Source organism: Schistocerca nitens, chromosome 6 (assembly GCF_023898315.1).
Source record: "Schistocerca nitens isolate TAMUIC-IGC-003100 chromosome 6, iqSchNite1.1, whole genome shotgun sequence".
NCBI lineage: Eukaryota > Metazoa > Arthropoda > Insecta > Orthoptera > Acrididae > Schistocerca > Schistocerca nitens.
The window spans coordinates 264919686-264942441 of NC_064619.1; positions in this window are offsets into that span (position 1 = coordinate 264919686).

Genomic DNA, 22756 nt, shown 5'->3' on the forward strand with positions numbered 1-22756 from the left:
ATAAACTAAGAGTGGGATGGAAATTAATAGATGTGATGTGCATATGCAGACAAAAAAGAAACTACAATTTCAAAAAAACTGAATGATTTATTCAAGAGAAAGAACTTCACAAGTTGAGCAAGTCAGTAACGCATTGGTCCATCTCTGGCCTCTATTCAAGCACTAATTCGGCTTGACAATTATTGACAGAGATATTGGATGTCTTCCTGAGGGATATCGTGTAAAGTTCCGTCCAACTGACGCAGTAGATCGACAAAGTCCAGAGCTGGTTGGAGGGGCCTGCCCATAATCCTTCATACGTTCTTAATTTGGGAGAGATTCTGCGATCTTGCTGGCCAAGGTAGGATTTGGAAAGCATGAAAACAAGCATCATAAACTCTTGCCTTATGCAGACAGACATTACCTTGCTGAAATGCAAGCCCAGGATGGTGTGCCATGAAGAGCAACAAAATGGGATGTAGAATATCGTTGACGTACCGTTGTGATGTAAAAGATGCCGCGTATGACTGTTGTTTCCAGCTGTCGAGTAGGGGTTCACTTACATGGGATGTGTTGGTCTGGCAGCATTGTAGCTCTCCTGGTATCGTCGGCGGTACCCCATATGCGGCTGCCATTGGATTGTCGTTATTTTAAGCTCGAAGTTTGTTGTCGTTGTCAGCTTTCTCCGTTTTCTTTGTAATATCTCACATCTTATAATCCCTCGACAGCCCGTTCACGCCATAAGAGATAGCGTTGAAGCAGACTGTGCGACAAGAACGAGCTCCTCAATCGATTTCGGCTGTAAGCGACGGTAAAAAACACCGGAGATATTCCCAAAAATACACTACTGGCCATTAAAATTGCTACACCACGAAGATGACGTGCTACAGACGCGAAATTTAACCGACAGGAAGGAGATGCTATGATATGCAATTATTAGCTTTCCAGAGCATTCAGACAAGGTTGGCGCCGGTGGCGACACCTATAACGTGCTGACATGAGGAAAGTTTCCAACCGATTTCTCATACACAAACAGCAGTTGACCGGCGTTGCCTCGTGAAACGTTGTTATGATGCCTCGTGTAAGGGGGAGAAACGCGTACCATAGCGTTTCCGACTTTGATAAAGGTCGGATTGTAGCCTATCGCGATTGCCGTTTATCGTATCGCGACATTGCTGCTCGCGTTGGTCGAGATCCAATGACTGTTAGCAGAATATGGAATCGGTGGATTCAGAAGGGTAATACGGAACGCTGTGCTGGATCCCAACGGCCTCGTGTCACTAGCAGTCGAGATGACAGGCATCTTATCCGCATGGCTGTAACGGATCGTGCAGCCACGCCTCGATCCTTGAGTCAACTGATGGGGACGTTTGGAAGACAACAACCATATGCACGAACAGTTCGACAACTTTTGCAGCAGCATGGACTAACAGCTCGGAGATCATGGCTGTGGTTACCCTTGACGCTGCATCACAGACAGGAGCGCCTGCGATGATGTACTCAACGACGAACCTGGGTGCACGAATGGCAAAACGTCATTTTTTCGGATGAATCCAGGTTCTGTTTACAGTATCATCATGGTCGCATCCGTGTTTGGCGACATCGCGGTGAACGCACATTCAAAGCGTGTATTAATCACCGCCATACTGGCGTATCACCCGGCGTGATGGTATCGGGTGCCATTGGTTACACGTCTCGGTCACCCCTTGTTCGCATTGACGGCACTTTCAACAGTGGACGTTACATTTCAGATGTGTTACGACCCATGGCTGTATCCTTCATTCGATCCCTGCTAAACCCTACATTTCAGCAGGATAATGCACGACCGCAGGTGCTGTACGGGCCTTTCTGGACACAGAAAATGTTCGACTGCTGCCCTGGCCAGCACATTCTCCAGATCTCTCACCGATTTAAAACGTCTGGTTAATGGTGGCCGATCAACTGGCTCGTCACAATACGCCAGTCACTACACTTAATGAACTGTGGTATCGTGTTAAAGCTGCATGAGCAGCTGTACCTATACACGCCATCCCAGCCTTGTTTGACTCAATGCCCAGGCGTACCAAGGCCGTTATTACAGCCAGAGGTGGTTGTTCTGGGTACCGATTTCTCAGGATCTATGCATCCAAATTGCGTGAAAATGTAATCACATGTCAGTCTAGAATAATATATTTTTCCAATGAATACCCGTTTATCATCTGCATTTATTCTTGGTGTTGCAGTTTTAATGGCCAGTAGTGTACCATATATGCCTCAGGTGGTACGGCCCTGTTGACGCCAGTTAAAAGTAATAGCATGAATTGCTGTGCACGCGTCATAATTTTTGTGTGATGTTCCCGACAACGTTACAACTGTGAAACTTGGCGCGTTTCGGAGCCGAACTCCTTCTCGAAGAAGACTGTGGGAGCGCCGGCTCCGGAACGACAAGCATTCGGTCCATCGTCTTCGAGCTCCAGGCGAGCCAGGACGAGCCGTCCGTAGCGAGTGGACGAGCCAGCCGGCATCACGACGCCGGCAGTGCGGAGCGGCGCTCGGATCGCTCGCCGGCACCGAGCATTACGGACAGCATTTCGGAGCAGGCCGCACGAGTTATGGGCGCCGTTGCGACATATGACAGCGGCCCTAATAACAAACGAATGCTCTGTCCCTTCTAGCACAGCCTTCCAAGAGGAATTACTCCAAGCGAACAACAAGTATGGTACTGCTGTTCGCGGGACCTCGTCCGATTTATGGCGGCTCGTCCACAGCAATTTGTGTAACATTTCGCAATAAATAATACGATGAACACGGGGCCGCCATTTCATAAATCTGCCGGCGCCGGAGACCCCGTACGTGTTCCAGACTGGAGCGCGTCACGGCGGGCCTCTTGAGGAGTGCAGGCCACGCCACTGGCTGGACTTGTCCCGCGGCGCGCTCGTAAATCCATCCTCCAGCACGCGAGCAGCGGTTTCGCATCGGAAGAATACTGTCCTGTTACACTGTTGCTGGTACCAAGGAAATGCCCGAAAAATTTCAGCTCTTCACATAAAACCTATTTATTTTTAAAAGGCCTCTTATTTGTTACTAGCCGGCCGGAGTGTCCGAGCGGTTCTAGGCGCTATAGTCTGGAACCGCGCGACCGCTACGGTCGCAGGTTCGAATCCTGCCTCGGGCATGGATGTGTGTGATGTCCTTAGGTTAGTTAGGTTTAAGTAGTTCTAAGTTCTAGGGGACTGATGACCTCAGAAGTTAAGTCCCATAGTGCTCAGAGCCATTTGAACTTATTAAAATAGCCTTTTGGTGCTCTGTCGTCAGGACTCAGTTCGAAAAATATTGCTTCTGTCCTTTCACATCTTCTATACAGAGAGCTGTATCATACTGACTGACGAGGAGTAACCGTAAAATTTTAATTATCACCTCGGGAAAACGATATTGAAATTTATCCTTCTCCACATATCCATCCTTCAACAGGGCACGTTTTTCCTAACAATTTATGACTTGCACAGACCTTGAGGTCTGCATTTTGGCCGTTCACGAAACGTCACCTTGAAAATCACATCGTCGTCATTAAAAAGGTCCCTGTAACATTAATAATTATAAAATTTCTTAACTTATTTCATTTATTGAGTTTGCGGCAGCCGGACTCGAACGTGGAAGCTTTACACGGTAACAGCTTCGCCACTAAATAAACCTCAACATATGCCTAATACAAGCCCGTCTCTCATACATATTATGCGAATATCAATATTCCACAGTTTTAATATTCGATAAAACATCACTTTGAAATAATAAAAGTAGAGTTCACAGTTTTTTTTTTTTGTGTCATCAGTCTTCTGACTGGTTTGACGCAACCTACCACGAATTCCTGTCCTCTGTCAATCTCTTTATCTCAGAATAGCACTTGCGATCTACGTCATCAGTTATTTGCTGTATGTATTCCAATTTCTGCCTGCCCGTACAGTTTTTGCCCTCTACAGCTCCTTCTAGTACCATTAACAGATATCGTATCGCCCTCTCCCTTCTTCTTGTCAGTGTTTTCCGTCTACTCATTTTCTCTCCGATTCTGCGCAGAACCTCCTCATTCCTTATCAGTCTACCTCATTTTCAAATGGTTCTAATGGCTCTGAGCACTATGGGACTTAACTTCTGAGGTCATTAATCCCCTAGAACTTAGAACTACTTAAACCTAACTAATCTGAGGACATCACACACATCCATGCCCGAGGCAGGATTCGAACCTGCGCCCGTAGCGGTCGCGCGGTTCCAGACTGAAGCGCCTAGAACCGATCGGCCACCCCGGCCTACCTACCTCATATTCAATATTCGTCTGTAGCACCACACCTCAAATACTTCGATTCTCTTCTGTTCTAGTTTTCCGACAGATCATGTTTCACTTAAATACACTGCTGTGCTCCAAACGTACATTCTCTGAAATTTCTTCCTCAAATTAAGGTCTATTTTAAATACCAGTACGCGTTTTTGGCCAGGAATGTCCTTTTTTCCAATACTAGTCTGCTTTTTATGTCCTCCTTGCACCGTCCACCATGGGTTATTTTGGTGCCTAGGTAGCAGAATTCCTTAACTTTATCTTTTGCGTGAACATTAATCCTGATGTTAAGTTACTCGCTGTTCTGATTTCTGCTACTTCTCATTACTTTCGTCTTTCTTCGATTTACTCTCAATCCATATTCTGTACCAATTAGACTGTTCATTACATTCAGCAGATCCTGCAATTCTTCTTCACTTTCACTGAGGATAGCAATGTCATCAGTGAATCTTACCATTGATATCCTTTCAACTTGAATTTTAATTCCACTCCTGAACCTTTCATTTTTGCGTCTTCGATGTACAGATTGAACAACAGGACGAAAGACTACATCCCTGTCTTACACCCTTTTTAATCCGACCACTTCGTTCCTTAACTTCCACTCTTATTATTCTACCTTGGCTCTTGTACTTGCCATATATTACCCGTCTCTCCCTATAGCGTACCCCTATTTCCTCAGAATTTCGAACATCTTGCACCATTTGAAATTGTCGGACGCTTTTTCTAAGTAGACAAATGCTACGAACGTTTCTTGATTTTGTTTTAGTCTTGCTTCCATTATCAGCCGCAACTCAGAACTGCCATTTCTGGTATTTTTACCTTTCCTAAAACCAAACTGATCGTCAACTAACACACCCTCAATTTTGTTTTCCATTCTTCTGGGTATCATTCTTGTCAGCATCTCGGATGTATGAGCTGTTAAGCTTATTGTGCGATAATTCTCGCACCTGTCAGCTCTTGCAGTCTTTGGAATCGTGTGGATGATATATGGTTGTTTAACCTACTTCTTAATTCAATTCTTTGCTAGTCAAGACGTGCTACTGGGATTCCAATCATTACAGAGTTTGATTCTTTTCACCCAAATATTAGACATCTGAGTGTAAGACAGACGGTATACTCATATAGTTACACGTATCTGGGAGGAGATTTCTCCTTCTAACATCATAATAATAACAATACATAGAATGGTTTGAAATGAGTATACGTGTTTGCTTCGCTCACTCCTTTCAGTTTATTTGTTTCTCCCAGTAAAATACCGGTTCCTTTTTAACGTACTCTAGAGAAAGTGAAGATTAATTTACAAAAGCATACAAATTCCTCGGACCTCAAAGAAATAATCAGTTCATTTTGGGAGAGCAATCTATGGAATTTCTGAAACGACTGGACAAATCTTGATTTATGATGAGAATGCTTCCCTCCCTCAGGCGATGTAGAAATAGAAACGCTGACGCATTTTGCTTACTTTCAACCCTTAATGAAATGTGGTAAAACGCTTTGGGTTAACTCATCGTATCAAGCTACCGTTGTCCTGGAGAAGAAATTGAATGGGGCTAGGAAAAATTATTTTACACTTTCTAGCCCGACTTAAAGGCGTGGTATGCTAAAAATTCGTTTTTATTTAAATAATTATTCTATTCTCTCTTCATACTGTGTATTTTGTCTTCGTACTATCTTCATTGTATAAGGTTAAACTTTTTTTGGACCTCCGATCACACAAATGGTGTCACGACTGATTTCGACTTCTTAGCAAGCCACCGTCAAAAGATTTAAATACGATACGTGGTAACTCGTCAAAGTACAAATTAAGAGGCCAGAGAACGCCGCTTTTAACACCATTTGTGTGACCTGAGGTTGAGAAATAAATAAAAATAATTCGTTAGAATTCGGTCTCCGTGTTCCCAAAAGGCTGTATGCCTAGCTTGTGTATATCATATTGTAATTCAAGAAGTAAAACTGGTTTGAAATTATCAATCTGTACAACAAGAGCTTTCTGTAGTTGCCTAGAGGACACGGCGTCCTTAGCATGGCTGAGTAAATAAGAATTTGTGAACGCGATACCAATGGTCTACTTCAGCAGCTCTGGGATGATAGATTCCTGTTCTCAGGAATTAAAATTGTTCCCGTTCAACCAACCTCTGGTCCTGCGCACTTAGAACATGGTCCATATCCGGATTTTCTACATCGAGACGAAAGAATAAGTCAGTTGTGATTGCGGAGCCGTAAGCACACCTGACCTTGTGCTCCTGGAACGTCCAATTTACGAGTCCGTGATGGCAGAAGGGAAATAACAGCTTTAGGACATTCCTGTCAACGAGGTAATAAGCTGAAATTTGGCTTTCTGTACAAAAGAGCGTCCATATTCCAACAGCGAGCCAAAAAAGAGCGTACTGATCAACTAATACGTGCTCAAGGCATAAGGATGTGACATGATGTGGAAGAAGGGAATACCTCGGTATCAGGATATGAAAATACGTTTTGCACGCCATCCGTCTTCGTTTCCGAAGCCGGGTTGACATTGGATCTGGAGCCGAGTCTGAAGGGCAGACTGGCTCTTAAGTTCCTCCTGCCACACAGGTGGTTAAAGGGGAAAGCCTCCAGTATAAAGTCGGCTTGCTTTCGAATGCCGAGGCTCCTACTTGAAGCCGAGTTGGTTTCGTATTTGAAGTCGTGTCTAAAAGAGGGGGGGGGGGGACGACTGGATCTTCAGTTCCTCCTACCATTACTGATATATCCAGTTTCCTACGAAGCTGGATGAATTCACTACAGTTACTTAAAAAACGTAGATGTTCATGTTACTATGGTATTACAATACTAGTGTGAAGTGTTGCCTGGAAAACTGCGAAACAATGAAACTCGTCCAGTGTCCTGCTGACATCCCAATTTCTCAATTTCTGCATTTAGGATGAAACATTTTAGTGTGTTTCTCTTTCTTAGTTTCTCATTTTTGTGGTGTTACGGTACACATACCTTTCTTTGCTGCTTACGACAATTTAACAACAAGACACTGTGCCACATTTTTATAGAAAATGGGCTCTTTGACGCGTGAAAAACATTTCACGAATTTTTCTCGGCGCGTAGAATATTCTATAATTTATAGTCATCATTACTTATTCCATCTGCCCGTTAAACAGGTTCACTTTCACAAGGATCTTTGTTCGGCCTTCGTTCTTTACCATTTGACACCTGGTTCGAATATTAACGAGGATCCATTTGACGAAATAATGCGGGTTTCCCGCTTCTACGAAGAACAGCAGTTTTTGTTGCTATTGACATACTGTTGGCAACTTTCTACCTGCGATACAAATTGTTTTTCCGTCTCACTCTTTGACTCAGAAGACAGTCACCGACTCGGCTGGACAATGGCCACAAGGTATTCTGCTGAAGTATCAGAACAATAAACAACAATATAGCGAATGCACATCCAAAAAGTAGTATAAGCGGCGTGCCATTAAGTCAGCAAGGCGACTGCCAGGGTACATTATCCTGCAGAGCTGGATTCCATTAAAATATTGCCTACCCTGTGTGACTGTAAGGAGAGTCAGAATTTGTCGTGACAGTTAAGGTCAAGTGCTATTAATTTCTCATGGTTGGGGTTAGCAGTCAAATGATTTTCTTGAACAACTGCACAAATATTTATTCATAAAATCTGTCCTGTAAGTTTGTCCATGTGGCAATTGCAGATGGAGTACGGGAAACAGGTGCTTCATCACCTGTCAAAACTTTAAAAAGTGTTAGACTTGTGTATATTTTATGATTGCGTCCAAAAAATGTAGTTTTTAAACTCCGCTGTCTGCAAAACACAATGTATACATTTTACTGTTTAGTCTAGCATGCTTAGGCATAGATTTGTCATCTTCTGTGGATTTCAGTTTACTTACATGTGTATTATACAGAGTTCTTTGTTGTTTTTCCATTTTTGGTCTTAAACATATAACATAATTGTTACTTATTATGATTTGATTGCTCACGTAAAATGGAGAGTAAAAGTGGATGTGTGCAGATTGGTATGCATTTATGTCTTTTTATGATGTGACAATATGTCATCTATAAAGCAGTCAGAAGATATTTGCTTGACGGGGCATTAATTTTTGAATACTTTTTGTTCTGAGCCTACGTTTTTCGCCCTATTGTGCATCTTTGGTGTGTTTTACTTTTTGATCGTAACTAAATACGCTACTTTTGACAGTTTTACGTTTCGCTGCCATCTGGTATCACTTGTTTTCATGCACAAAGAGAGATTTGGGAGAAAAGATACGTGGCCACACTCTTCGAGAGTCGCTATGTCACTTTAGCCGCCTGCCTATTCTTCTTTTCGTTTTTGTCGAGTGTGGTGCTAATTTATAATAGTTGGTGCGTGTTTTGTAATGTGACAACTGGTAGAGAAATGTATTTGATTTGCGATTTGTGTGTGTGTGTGTGTGTGTGTGTGTGTGTGTGTGTGTCTGTGTGTGTGTCCAGTCAAATAAGTATGGATAAATAGAAAAAAGAAATACATTGCGAAACGCAGAAGGCGGAGTTTAAAAACTCAAATTTAATTCGCACTAATGAGAGAAACGTAAACTGAAGCTTCCCACCTCAACAACATGATTATGACGTCCATATGTTGGGTATTTAATGTTCCCATTGTTGTCATATTTTAGGTAATTTTAATATCTAAGAGGTCCTGCATAATGGTCGAGTTTCGTTCACATGTGCTTTTCTCAACGACGAAATTTAGAAGTTGTGTTGGGACGACGCGGCAACTTGCAAGTCAGCAGCAGGGGCACGCCTGCAACCCGCTGCACATCGCAGGCGCCTAGCACAGCACCTGCCGGGGGGAGCGAGGTTGGTTTTCTGCGCGGGGCGCACCTCCGCCACCACCTCAGCCTTTGTCAACTCCCAATGGGCCAAATCACGGCTCGGCTCTACGATACGCTGTGAAGGGCAAAAACAGCTGTCGAGCTTACGGTACTGCGGCCCGAAATCCGAAACCGCGCCGTTCACAAAGGGCGAATCGCACCGCTATTCCTGGAGTATCAGCAATAGACACAGCTTTCCTTCTAAAAGGGAACTCAGACCCAGGTCCATATTTCTGATGTTTTCATACGCACACCGCACTGGAATCTGTCAATCGTCTGTTGCAACTTTACTGATTTGTGACAGTCATAAGTCCGCAGCTCGTGGTCGTGCGGTAGCGTTCTCGCTTCCCACGCCCGGGTTCCCGGGTTCGATTCCCGGCGGGGTCAGGGATTTTCTCTGCCTCGTGATGACTGGGTGTTGTGTGCTGTCCTTAGGTTAGTTTTAAGTAGTTCTAAGTTCTAGGGGACTGATGACCATAGATGTTAAGTCCCATAGTGCTCAGAGCCATTTTGACAGTCATAATGGCGACACTAAATTTTGCTGTGGAACATCTTGAGAGGCTATTATTTATGATATACTGATGCGTAGACAGCAGTTTATGATGAAGTGGTTGCAGTACAGGCGATACGTTTCCAATGCCACTTTAGAACATTCTATGTCTGAACATAATCACAGATATAAAGGCGTGAGTGGTTTTGAAAGATATACTAGTAAATTCATATATCCTGGTGTGAACTTTGGAGGAATGTTCAGACCATTCTAACACATATTATATTTCCGTCGTTTTTTTATTTTCTATTTTATTTATTAATTTTTTTGGTGGTGGGGCAGGCGTAGTCGATCAGTCCTCGTATTAGTCAGGGCTCCTACTGGTTTAATGAGGGCAGCCGACATATACTGTCCTGTGTTAATCTCCATTCAGAGCAGTAGTCTTCTTTTTTGTTGCATATTTGTTGATACATTCTGACACATTAAAACAAAATGCCGGACAGGGGCTGGAACCTGTAACCTTAACTTTGGCGACAATTACTACTCTTACATAGTTATGTAGGATCGACTCACAACCAGAACTCACAGTCTAGAAGCGTGTTACCGTAACATATACTTTTCTCTACAGAGTAGTTTGTTCTGAAACGTTCTGGGAGTTGGTTGCCAAATTACTAACACAGGAAATAAATTCCTTAAAGAAATTTGCACTCATATGGAACTACATGAATGTAACCGTCTAGATTTTTTCGTGTACTTTCATTTATTACGATGTTTGGGTTACTGCATTTATCAATTTAAAACTTAGAACCTGTAAAACAGTTTTCAGTGTCAGTTGCAATGAAATGTTTTGTACCTAACAATGACCTTTATTATACGAGTTCTATTACATGATGATGAAGGCAAACAAAACGTCGTAATAGATTCAGATACATAAAGCGTCGCAGATGGCTTTATTTCCAAAAATGAGGCCTGGTAAAATGGTTCAAGTGGCTCGAAGCACTATAGCACTTAAGTAGTTCTAAGTCCCCTAGACTTAGAACTGCTTAAACCTAACTAGCCTAAGGACATCACACACATCCATGCCCGAGGCAGGATTCGAACCTGCGACTGTAGCGGTCGCGCGGTTCCAGACTGAAGCGCCTAGAACCGCTCGGCCACAGCGGCCTGCATGAGACCTAGTCTAGCATATTTTCAATCTTAAAGGAAGTTTCAAAAGAACATACATTTCACAGCAGAGCGAAATATTCATTCTTGCATATTTGTCACTTATAAAGAACATAAAGTTTAAATTTAGAGTTCCTTAATGAAAATACACAATGCATAAAACTGCAGACCTTCGATCGAAACTGATACTCTGAGTGTTATGCCAACGAACTAAGTGTGTCACCTGAAAAATACGTGAAATATTTAAAATGTGTTGTTGTTAACACGTGTACACACATGTCACAGAGACGTGGGAGAGCGAGTGAGCTGCTTTCCATCCTCCATCGCCTACCTAAATTAAGAATTGCTCTGCTCCTAGCTATGTGTGTGGCATGGAGTGAGTAAACTAGGCCACCATGCTCGAACATTACGCATAAATCAATATCACATCAAGAATTGCTCGGTGTAGCTGGATATGGAGTATGAACCAACATCTTGGAGCAAAATTTAGGGAGAGATTTTTCTGTTTGAAGATTGTACATGCAGAGAAAAAGTATTTTAGTCACTTGTGAAGTGAAACACTTAGGACACAAGGGTTGCAAATGTGTAATTTTTATCGAATTTTTATGTGACTCTCCATGCTCTTGTCACAAGACTGTTATGTGGAAATTTTTCCACTCACTTAGTGCTGTAAAACTGAGCCTATGTATAGACTAGCCATGTGTACATGGGAAAACCAAACGTGATTCAGTAGTAGCATTAGAAAGTTCTGACTAAAGGAAAGAAATTTGATCACAGATTCAAGCGAACCATCTTGTGATATTGCAATCCTTCTTATTTCCTTGCTTGCTAAGAAAATTAGCTGAGGAAGTCCGCCTTATGCAAGACACCCTTGGAGTTTTGTTTTATCCAGACATGTTTCAGCAGTTTTTGCGCTATCTTCATTGGATTTCTTTGTTTCCTTTCAGTAAAATTGTTATTACGTATTAACGTTTAGAGAAAACATTCGATATAAAATATTTACATTTGTGAATGAAGTGATTATTGTCGAATATTATATATGGTTTATTTACTGTTCACAGTTAAGATATATGTTACAGGGCTAATGTTTATTACAACATGTCTAAAGTTCTGGTTTTGTAGCTTATTTTAAAAAATGGTTCATGTATGCACTAGTTTACATACTTTATATGAAGCTATTCATTGCTTATGTTGGTAACTGTAAGTCTGCTACACAATTTAGCAAAGCGTAATTTTTATTTTTGTTTATTATGCAGCAACAACGTCAAAGCCGTAAGCCAGCAGTAATTAAGACACTAAGTAATTCAATACGTACACATTTTCGCTCGGAAATGCATAATAAACAAAACTAAATATTACGCTTTGCTGTTTCCAGGTGACAAGTTGTAGACTGCGCAGCAGACTTACGGCTACCGACACAGACATTCAATAGCTTCATGTAAGGTAATGCATACATTCGACCTTTTTCCAAATAAGCTATAAAACAGAAATTTAGACATATTGTCATAAACAACATACAATACATCAGCTCAGTAACACATGTCTCAACTGTGAACTGTAAACAAACCAAATATTTGACAACAATCACTTTATTCACACACGTAAATATTTTTTACCAAATGTTTTCTCTAAACGTTAGTATGTAATGAAAATTTTACGGAAAGAAAATAAAGAAAGCCACTAAAGATAGCACAAAAAGTACTGAAACATGTCTGGGTAAAACAAACTCCAAAGGTGCCCGGCATAAGGCGGAATTCCTCATAAGATTTAAAAGAAGTCAGCACGTCGTTGAAAATAAAAATTCTAAAGAGCAAAAATTCGACTTAGCCAAAGCAAACGAAGGAAAACAATGTGAGAAGCGTTCAATGAATTCTAAAGTAAAATTTTGCCAACCGGTCGGATAAGAAAATTTAGTCTTAGGTAAGCGGATCAAAATTATCTGTTCAGTTTTCACCGGAAATGTTGATGATGGAGAGACGACTGAAATACTGAATTTAGTCTTCCGAAATTGTTTCACTGAATGGGATTGTAATAACGTACCGCTCTTCAAACAACTCATGAAATTACAGGCACTGAGACAAGTGATAGCGGAACAGATGATCAGTTATAATAGCAGAACAACAGAAAGGCACCTGGGGCTGGTGAGGTATCTATAGGATCATTCATAGATTATGTGAGAACTTCCTCCCCTTCTAGCAGCTGTTTATCGCAGGTTCTTTCAGGAACAAAATGTACCAGGCGGCCGGACGGAATCTCTGGCTGTTGCCGTTTAAATCTGCCTTCGTAAGAACTTTCTAATGCTGCTATTGAACAGATGCATGTAATTTTAAGTCTCTGTTTCTGTCGTTAATCTGTTGTATAATTATGAAACATGTTTTATTCTCACAGATTGTGAGGTTCTTGGAGAACGAAAAAATCCTCTATAAAAATTTGATTCCATCGATAAATATTTTGCGAAATTAACTACGCTCTGTTCGTTCACGAGATGAAGAGAGCTCCCCAGAGAGATGCAGTGTTCCCTGACTTTACGAAGGCGTTCGGTACACTTACATGTCGTCGTTTAGTGAAAAAAATACGTTTATCGGCTATCGGACTAGCTTCGGACTCAGAACTTTTTAGCAGAATGAATTCTAAGCGTCGTTCGCGATGGAATGAAATTTACTGATGTAGAAATAATTTTCCTGGGTACCAGGAGTGTGTGTTAAAGGGCCGTTACCATTTACAATAAATGTAAATGATCTGGCACATAATCTCGGAAATGTTGTGAGGATCTTCGCTGTCGATGCTCTTGCCTCTACGCAGTGGAGTATCAACAATTGTTGCAGAGACCTGCCGTCGACTCTCAGCGCAAGCAGATATAATTTATTACGCATAAATAGGCCAAGATATTTGCAATACATCACTGAAAAAAGCAACAAGTATAAAATAACTACAAGTAATATGAGTAACCATCCGGAGGTTCCTGAGGTGGAACGACCACATAAAACTGGATGCAGGAAAAGCAGATGCCGGGCTGAGATTCATTGGAAGACCACTAAGGAAATCTAACACTTTCAAGGAAGCAGTAGCTTACAAACCACTCGTTCGCTCGATTGTTGCGTACTGTTCGTCGTCTGGTTGTTTTAATAAAAGAGGCCGAATAAATGCACAAAAAGGGCCTTGTTTTCGTCGTGGAACTGTGTGCTATGAGCGCGAGCGTTAAAGAAGATGTTCAACAAACTCCAGTGGCAGACGCTGGAAGAGAGATGCTGTGCCGCACAGATACGTTTGTTTTTAAAATTCCGAGAGTGTACGTCCATGTAGATATTACTAACACCTACCCATACCTCGCAAAATGACTACTACAAGAGAATTGGAGAGAGCCCACACTGAAGGTATCAAGGGTAAAATATAGGGACCAAAAGGCTATTTATAACTTGTACAGTCGGTGGTTATGAGAGTCAAGGAGCATGAAGGGCAGGTTGTGGTTGAGAAGGGACTGAGACAGGGTTGTAGACTACCCCCCGATGTTACTCAATCTGCACAATGAGCCCATATATGGGTGTGAAACATGAACGATAAAGAGTTTCGACAAAAAGAGAATACAAGTTTCTGCAATGTGGTGCTACAGAAGATTGCTGAAGATTAGATGGATAGCTCACGAAACTGAAGAGGAGGTACTGAATAGAACTGGAGAGGAAAGAGCTTTGTCGCACACCATGACTAGAAGAAGGGATCGATTGATAGGACACAGTCTGAGACATCAAGGGATCACCAATTTAGTGTTAGAGGGAAGTGTGGGTGGTAAAAGTCGTAGAGAGAGACCAAGAGATGAATACACTAAACAAATTCTGAAGGATATAGGTTACAGTAGTTTTTCAGAGATGAAGAGGGTAGCAAATGATAGAGTAGCGTGGAAAGCTGTACCGAACAAGTCTTCGGAATGAAGTCTGCAAGTAAAACTTAGAGTCGCTCTCCCCACACAATAGCCGCGAACGGAACAGAGATGGGACGAAGAGGTAGCAGTATCATAAGTACATTCCGCCACGCACCGCAAGGTAACTCACGGAATACCGACATAGACGTATATTAAACAAAATTCCCACTCATCCCAGGAGATGTGTTAAAGGGGTCAGAGTATAATTATAATTCTACCGCAGAGCACGCGGACGGGTAACTGAGAAAACTCGCAAACTAGTAGTGTAATATTTAATCAGTATAGTATACAGAAAAACACAAAAAATGAATTGCCACTTGCTGAAGATCACATTGTTTTCAGGAAAGGTAAAGGGAAATGTTAAATAATTCTGACCTTCTTTTTGGTAAATAAATAAAAATACGAAAAGTCAGTATTTCGTAAAGGCGTCTGTAGCTTTACTGAAAGCATTCGACAATATAAACTCGAATAGGATAATAAGAATAGTCGTACAAGCGGATGCGGAGACGAACAAAGCGTCTACCACTCCTGCAAGAATATAAGTTGGAATGACGAAAGTCGGTCAATAAGTGCTGTCCACGACGTGGTCATTGGAATGGCAGAATAAACTTTAACTGTGAAAGGATAGGTCAGGAGATTGGCTATGTCATTTTCAAAGGAAATATCTTGGCGGTCTCTTTGGGGAACAACCAAAGCCTGGATGACGGAAACGATTTTGAACCACGATCCTCCTGAAAGCGACACCAGTACGTTACGTCACAGCGACTCCTCGCCCGGTCAAAGAGAGTGGTGTAAACTGCAGATGCAGTTTATTGTCACTGTCTTTTAATGCTGACGGTAAGGGATAGTTGGAAGAAATGAACAGAATGGAGACTAAACTCTGACTTTTACATTTTTACTTTGTTTATCATCTGACTTTGGCCTGATGATAACAAAGTAAAAATGTAATTTGCGAAAGATACATTCAAGGAGCGAAAGAATTCTAGAATGGACTAAAAGAGAATAAACAAGATTGTGGTATTGAGGGAGATATCAGGTGCAGGCCGATCCAGAACAGGACAGTGTCCTTCAGTAAAAGAGGTTATTGATGTCAAATAGTGCCATACAATTCGAGAAGACGTATCTGAAAATTATTGTCTGGAAACAGCAATACTTGAAAGTGTAATCAGGATCAATTTTATTGTGATTAACAGTTTAACGTGGAGTCGACCCTCAACCACGGTGCATCTTGAATACATGTACAAACTGTCCTCAGAGGTGAAGAAAGTGGAGTAACGGAAAAATACTTTGCCGCGATTGAGAACTAAGAAGAGTTAAGTCAGCGAAAAACGAATGTGGTAATAATGAATGTGGTGATGCATCTAACAATACGTCATTTGGAAAGCAAATTTCTTAGACGCATATAAAAAATTAAATTTATGATAGGAGTTACAGTGCTCATGGAACTTAGTTATATCTACATCTGTACCGCTGTAACTTTCCCTTCTACCTGTTTCACTTGCGAATGGTTCGCGGGAAGAACGACTGTCGGCAAGCCTGTGTGTGAGCTAGAGTCTCTGAGTTTTACCTTAATGGTCTTTTCGTGAGACATACGAAGGAGGAAGCAATATATTTGTTGATTCCTACAGGAACATACGCTCTCAGAACTTCAACGGTAAAGTATACCGTGATTCACAACGAATTTATTCCAGCGATTGCCAATGCAGTTACATCACCCTCTCCGTGACGCTTCCACGCTAAATTAACTTGCTCTTCTTTAAGTCTTCTTTTTTTTCTCTAACAATCCTATCTGATATGGATCGCGGACTAACGAGCATTATTCAAATGTAGGTCGAACAAGGATTTGTAAGCTACCTTCTTTGTGGGTGGATAACACTTCCTGAGGATTTTTCCAGTGAATCTGTCTAGCATATGCCTTACCTGCTATTAGTTTTATGTCGTGTCCTACTTTAAACCACACTGTACACAAGCTCTACAATTTCATTGATGTGACTGAATTCAGTTATTGTTCAGCAGTCATGTAGTCATAAAATAATAGACCTTTTTGTCTATTTATGCGTATTACATTACATTTCTTTATGTTAAGGGGCTGTTGTCAGTCCCTGCTACAAGAGCCTATTCACGCAATCATACTTGCATTTCGCTACAATATCCTATTTTGTGACATCTCTGTTTACAATAAAGTCATTTGCGAAAGGTGTCATGGAACTTCCTATGATAGCCACTAGGTCATTTTCGTGGAAACTAAGCGTCCTTTAATACTCGCAGGGTGGTGATCCAGAAGTTACGAAGTTTGCCCAGAAAATAATGCACCGCATTTTTTTCTCCAACAATTCTTCATTGAACAGAATTACACACACAAAAGAATGGTATTTTATGTACACACCCTATTTTTACACGTAATCTCCATCCCATTCTATGGCTTTCCTCCAGCGCGAAACAAGGGCGTGTATGCCCTGTCGGTACCAATCAGTGTCCTGCTGGCGAAGCCAATACTTCACTGTGTGAATCACCTCCTCATCGTCCTCAAAATGTCTTCCACAAATGGCATCCTTTAATGGCCCAAACAAGTGAAAGTGCGAGTGGGCTAAGTTACCTGTGTCACGTGTGACAGCCGTGAATGGTGACCCCGACCGCTGCAAATCGTGGAGCTCAGCCGAACCGCCTTCTGATGACCTCACCCTTCGTATCCAGCTACTAACTGTACTTCTGTCGACAGCAGATTCTCCATAGACTTTACACAAGCGTTTGTCAATATTACCCACAGTTTATTTCTCTGCAGTGAGAAATTCAATGACGGTACGTTGCTTGTAACGTACATCACGTACAGAAGTCATTTTGAAACTGTCCTGCAGCTACGCTATCTGTCGGAAGAGACGGAAACTTGTCGCGCTCACTTAGGAGACTTCAAATAACACATACTTAACGTTTCGCATCCGTAACACTGTTTTCGGCCGAGAAAAAAAATGCGGTGCATTACTCTGTTGACATATTGTGTTCTCTTTGCGAAAAACTTGTCAATCCAGTCCTGCAGATCGTCTGAAATTGCAAAGTCTCGTATTTTGTTTATTGTGTGGTAGTGGGGAAATGTCTCGAACACCAGCAGGAAGCGAATCCGGGCCTCGATATCGACTACTTTCTGGGCCTCGTGTACGAACAAGGCTTGCTGAGATTCACACCGTCGTTGTTTCGGAACCCATGTTGATTCCTACGGAAGAGATTAGCGGTCTCCAGAAATGTCGTAATGAGCAACATAAAATGTGCTCCAAGATTCTACAACAGATCGACGTCAAAGGTATAGCCCTATAGTTTTGTGTAGCTCCGCCTTGATACTGGGAATGATTTGCGCTTTCAATCAATCACTAGGAACGTTTCGATCCTCCAGCGATCTGTAGGACACTGCTGCTAGAAGAGGAACAATTTCTTTCGAGTACTCTGTGTAGAATCGATATCTCGTAAGGCCCAGTGGTCTGTTGAGCGATTTATGTTGCTTTTCTGTACCGTGGTCGCTTACTTTGATATTTGCTATTTTGACGTTCGGGTGAGGATTTAAAGGATGAACCACACATTGCGATCTTCCTCAGTGAATCAGTTTTGGAAAAAGACATTTTGTACTTTAGTATTCTGTCTGTCATCCGTCGTTTCGATGCCATTGTGGTCACAGAGTGTCTAGACGGATGCCTTTGATCAGTTTACGGATTTAACACCACATCAAAACTTCTTCGGATATCCTGTAAGGTCGCTAAACACAATTTTGCTTTCAAATTCGTTGAAATCTTCCCGTGTAGCTATCTTTACACTAATTTGGGCTTCGTTCAAATTTTGTTTGCCCACGTGCCACAGGCTACGTTTAATTTTGCTTTCTAAGACGGGGCTCCTTCTCGTCTTTTACAACTTTTCCCGACACACAACTGTTTAAGGTATATTGTACATCTACATCTACATCTACATGACTACTCTGCAATTCACAATTAAGTGCTTGGCAGAGGGTTCGTCGAACCACAATCATACTATCTCTCTACCATTCCACTCCCGAACAGCGCGCGGGAAAAACGATCACCTAAACCTTTCTGTTCGAGCTCTGATTTCTCTTATTTTATTTTGATGATCATTCCTACCTATGTAGGTTGAGCTCAACAAAACATTTTCTCATTCGGAAGAGAAAGTTGGTGACTGAAATTTCGTAAATAGATCTCGCCGCGACGAAAAACGTCTTTGCTGTAATGACTTCCATCCCAATTCGCGTATCATATCTGCCACACTCTCTCCCCTACTACGTGATAATACTCGTACAAAACGAGCTGCCCTTTTTGCACCCTTTCGATGTCCTCCGTCAATCCCACCTGGTAAGGATCCCACACTGCGCAGCAATATTCTAACAGAGGACGAACGAGTGTAGTGTAAGCTGTCTCTTTAGTGGACTTGTTGCATCTTCTAAGTGTCCTGCGAATGAAACGCAACCTTTGGCTCGCCTTCCCCACAATATTATCTATGTGGTCTTTCCAACAGAAGTTGTTCGTAATTTTAACACCCAGGTACTTAGTTGAATTGACAGCCTTGAGAATTGTACTATTTATCGAGTAATCGAATTCCAACGGATTTCTTTTGGAACTCATGTGGATCACCTCACACTTTTCGTTATTTGGCGTCAACTGCCACTTGCCACACCAAACAGCAATCTTTTCTAAATCGCTTTGCAACTGATACTGGTCTTCGGATGACCTTACTAGGCGATAAATTACAGCATCATCTTCGAACAACCTAACAGAACTGCTCAGATTGACACCCAGGTCATTTATATAGATCAGGAACAGCAGAGGTCCCAGGACGCTTCCATGGGAAACACCTGATACCACTTCAGTTTTACTCGATGATTTTCCGTCTATTACTACGAACTGCGACCTTCCTGACAGGAAATTACGAATCCAGTCGCACAACTGAGACGATACCCCATAGGCCCGCAGCCTGATTAGAAGTCGCTTGTGAGGAACGGTGTCAAAAGCTTTCCGGAAATCTAGAAATACGGAATCAACTTGAGATCCCCTGTCGATAGCTGCCATTACTTCGTGCGAATAAAGAGCTAGCTGCGTTGCACAAGAACGATGTTTTCTGAAACCATGCTGATTACGTATCAATAGATCTTTCCCTTCGAGGTGATTCATAATGTTTGAATACAGTATATGCTCCAAAACCCTACTGCAAACCGACGTCAATGATATAGGTCTGTAGTTAGATGGATTACTCCTACTACCCTTCTTAAACGCTGGTGCGACCTGCGCAATTTTCCAATCTGTAGGTACAGATCTATCGGTGAGTGAGCGGTTGTATATGATTGCTAAGTAGGGAGCTATTGTATCAGCGTTATCTGAAAGGAACCTAATCGGTATACAATCTGGACCTGAAGACTTGCCCGTATCAAGCGATTTGAGTTGCTTCGCAACCCCTAAGGTATCTACTTCTAAGAAACTCATGCTAGCAGCTGTTCGTGTTTCAAATTCTGGAATATTCCATTCATCTTCCCTGGTGAAGGAATTTCGGAAAACTGCGTTCAATAACTCCGCTTTAGCGGCACAGTCGTCGGTAACAGTACCATCAGCACTGCGCAGCGAAGGTAATGACTGCGTCTTGCCGCTTGTGTACTTTACATACGACCAGAATTTCTTCGGATTTTCTACCAAATTTTGAGACAATGTTTCGTTGTGGAACCTATTAAAGGCATCTCGCATTGAAGTCCGCGCCAAATTTCGCGCGTCTGTAAATTTTAGCCAATCTTCGGGATTTCGCGTTCTTCTGAACTTCGCATGCTTTTTCCGTTGCCTCTGCAACAGAGTTCGGATCTGTTTTGTGTACCACGGGTGATCAGTTCCATCTCTTACCAATTTATGAGGTATGAATCTCTCAATTGCTGTTGCTACTACATCTTTGAATTTGAGCCACATCTCGTCTACATTTGCATAGTCAGTTCGGAAGGAATGGAGATTGTCTCTTAGGAAGGCTTCTAGTGACACTTTATCCGCTTTTTTTAATAACATTATTTTGCGTTTGTTTCTGGTGGATTTGGAAGAAACGGTACTGAGCCTAGCTACAACGACCTTGTGATCAATAATCCCTGTATGTCATGATGCTCTCTATCAGCTCTGGATTGTTTGTGGCTAAGAGGTCAAGTGTGTTTTCGCAATCATTTACAATTCGCGTGGGTTCGTCGACTAACTGTTCGAAATAATTTTCGGAGAAAGCATTTAGGATAATCTCGGAAGATGTTTTCTGCCTACCACCGGTTTTGAACAAGTATTTTTGCCAACATATCGAGGGAAGGTTGAAGTCACCACCAACTATAACCGTATGAGTGGGGTATTTATTTGTTACGAGACTCAAATTTTCTCTGAACTGTTCCGCAACTATATCATCGGAGTCTGGGGGTCGGTTTTTTTTGGTCATCAGTCGACTGACTGGTTTGATGCGGCCCGCCACGAATTTCTTTCCTGTGCTAACCTAACCTACGTCCCCAATTATTTGCTTGACGTATTCCAATCTCTGTCTTCCTCTACAGTTTTTGCCCTCTACAGCTCCCTCTAGTACCATGGAAGTCATTCCCTCATGTCTTAGCAGATGTCCTATCATCCTGTCCCTTCTCCTTATCAGTGTTTTCCACATATTCCTTTCCTCTCCGAGTCTGCATTGAACCTCCTCATTCCTTACCTTATCAGTCCACCTAATTTTCAACATTCGTCTATAGCACCACATCTCAAATGCTTCGATTCTCTTCTGTTCCGGTTTTCCCACAGTCCATGTTTCACTACCATACAATGCTATACTCCAGACGTACATCCTCAGAAATTTCTTCCTCAAATTAAGCCCGGTATTTGATATTAGTAGACTTCTCTTGGCCAGAAATGCCTTTTTTGCCATAGCGAGTCTGCTTTTGATGTCCTCCTTGCTCCGTCCGTCATTGGTTATTTTACTGCCTAGGTAGCAGAATTCCTTAACTTCATTGACTTCATGACCATCAATCCTGATGTTAAGTTTCTCGCTGTTCTCATTTCTACTACTTCTCATTACCTTCGTCTTTCTCCGATTTACTGTCAAACCATACTGTGTACTCATTAGACTGTTCATTCCGTTCAGCAGATCATTTAATTCTTCTTCACTTTGACTCAGGATAGCAATGTCATCAGCGAATCGTATCATTGATATCCTTTCACCTTGTATTTTAATTCCACTCCAGAACCTTTCTTTTATTTCCATCATTGCTTCCTCGATGTACAGATTGAAGAGTAGGGGCGAAAGGCTACAGCCTTGTCTTACCCCCTTCTTAATACGAGCACTTCGTTCTTGATCGTCCACTCTTATTATTCCCTCTTGGTTGTTGTACATATTGTATATGACCCGTCTCTCCCTATAGCTTACCCCTACATTTTCAGAATCTCGAACAGCTTGCACCATTTTATATTGTGGAACGCATTTTCCAGGTCGACAAATCCTATGAAAGTGTCTTGATTTTTCTTTAGCCTTGCTTCCATTATTAGCCGTAACGTCAGAATTGCCTCTCTCGTCCCTTTACTTTTCCTAAAGCCAAACTGATCGTCACCTAGCGCATTCTCAATTTTCTATTTTTCACTTCCTATTTATTTCATTTCTCAGCGACTTCTATTTCTGTAGTCCTGATTTTCCCGGAACATGTTTGTACTTCCTCCTTTCATCAATCAACTGAAGTATTTCTTCTGTTATCCATGGTTTCTTCGCAGCTACCTTCTTTGTACCTATGTTTTCCTTCCCAACTTCTGTGATGGCCCTTTTTAGAGATGTCCATTCCTCTTCAACTGTAGTGCCTACTGCGCTATTCCTTATTGCTGTATCTATAGCGTTAGAGAACTTCAAACGTATCTCGTCATTCCTTAATACTTCCGTATCCCACTTCTTTGCGTATTGATTCTTCCTGACTAATGTCTTGAACTTCAGCCTACTCTTCATCACTACTATATTGTGATCTGTGTCTATATCTGCTCCTGGGTACGCCTTACAGTCTAGTATCTGATTTCGGAATCTCTGTCTGACCATGATGT